The following is a 2,010-nucleotide window of genomic DNA, read 5'->3' on the forward strand; positions in this document are numbered from 1 at the left end:
GGTTGGATAAATTTTGTATGGATCTAGGATATCACAACCTGACCTTCCTTACAACTCCATACGGCAACACCGGTGCCATAGCTGGAGCTGCGGCCTTAGCAGGAATTGATGACACAGACAGCTGTATCCGTTCTGACGGGTTCAAAATCATAAAAGCAACTGTTGTGGTCCTTCTGGAACATGTTATCAACAAAAAGCTGAAAGAAATCTGTTTGGGGTGTGAAGTGGATCACCCCAGTCAGATTAGACATTCCTGTTTGTTTGAGCCGGACCCCTATTTCTTTGACGCCTACTTTGAGGAGCTGACACGTAATCTGGTTAGACCAGACCTTAAGCACATCGTTGCTCAAGCATTGAGTCGTTGTGGTTTAAGGGTACACCCCCAGAGGATTCAGGGGTCAGTGGATGCTATTTTACACGAACTGCGTGACGAGGTTTTCATTGTTGAGAAGCTTCGCGAAGTCAGAGAGAAAGTTGTGGACAGCGGCAGTGAACAAATTGTCTATGACGCTGTGGACAGCTGGAAAGGTATTGTCCAAGTTGACTGTTTGTGACAACAGCATGGGGAACACTTGTTTTGCAACTGGACTGGCTAAGTGTCTACTTAAACAACGTATTAGATGTGAGATGACCACCTTGTTGTATAACAACATTAATGAATGTGCCAATGTATCGGTTACTGTAAACAGGTGTGGTGTTGATGCCAAACGTTTTACAAACCTTAAGAAACAAATGTCTCTTGTAAGAAATGTGTCAAATGAATGGTCTGATATGATGCGATTATGTGTTAATGGTGGTGATACTGTTTGTGTAACCATCAAAAAAGTTTTAGACCTGATGACTGAATGTGGTAGCTTTATTAGAATAGCTGATATATTATGCTTGTGTACATATGTATCGGATCTATGTGTGGACATGTTGACAAGAAACAATCAGACTAATGTATGTGAAATTGTTGAAACACTGGTTGATTACATTCTTGAGAAAAATATTGTGATGTGTATAAAATTTCTACACTACATTGATGCTGTATGATACTTTTGTATCCTTTTAATGTTTAAGAAATAAAACCCGAACCACTTAAACCATCTGTGTTATTCTTATGTGGAGCCTGAAGTGTCAATATGTCAGAAGAAATGAAAAAGATTTATTACACACCTTCTAACCCTGGTTCTTTAGGGGGTAAAAAACGTTTAAAAGAAGGTGTTTTAAAAGAGACGGGGGTTCGTTTAACCGATAAAGAAGTTTCAGAATGGCTCGCTGGTGAGGATGCGTATACACTACACAGAAGTGCACCACTAAAATATAAAAGGAATCGGGTTTTTGTCTATGGTGTTGATATGCAGTTCCAAGCCGATCTAGTAGATATGTCAGCATATGCCAAGGTAAACGACAACAATCACTTTCTGTTGACATGCATCGATTTGTTTAGTAAGCACGCATGGACGAGGGCATTAAAAAACAAGAGTGGTGCAGAGGTCTCTAAAGCTTTTGAATCCATACTGAAAGAGGGTCGTGTGCCACAGAAATTACAAACTGATAAAGGAAAGGAGTTTTTTAACAAACACTTTCAAAACGTGACAAAAAAGTACAATATTAACCATTTTGCAACAGACACAGAATTAAAGGCTTGTGTTATCGAGCGGTTTAATAGAACCTTAAAAGGAAGAATGTGGAGATATTTAACAGCTATAAACTCCAAACGCTACATCGACATACTTCAAGACATTACACAAGGATACAATGTGAGCTATCACAGAAGCATTAAGATGAGACCGATTGATGTGAGAAAAGAAAACGAATCTGTGGTGCTACATAACTTGTATGGAGATACCAAACCTTACAATGTTAACCGCATATTTAAATACAAGATCGGTGACGTGGTTCGAATTTCTAAAGTCAGAGGTCCGTTTGCAAAAGGGTATGAGGAAAACTACACACAAGAGTATTTTACTGTATCAGCGTGTATTCCACGAGACCCCCCTGTTTACAGATTGAGTGATTATGATG

Source organism: Squalius cephalus (assembly GCF_949319135.1).
Source record: "Squalius cephalus genome assembly, chromosome: 2".
Lineage (NCBI taxonomy): Eukaryota > Metazoa > Chordata > Actinopteri > Cypriniformes > Leuciscidae > Squalius > Squalius cephalus.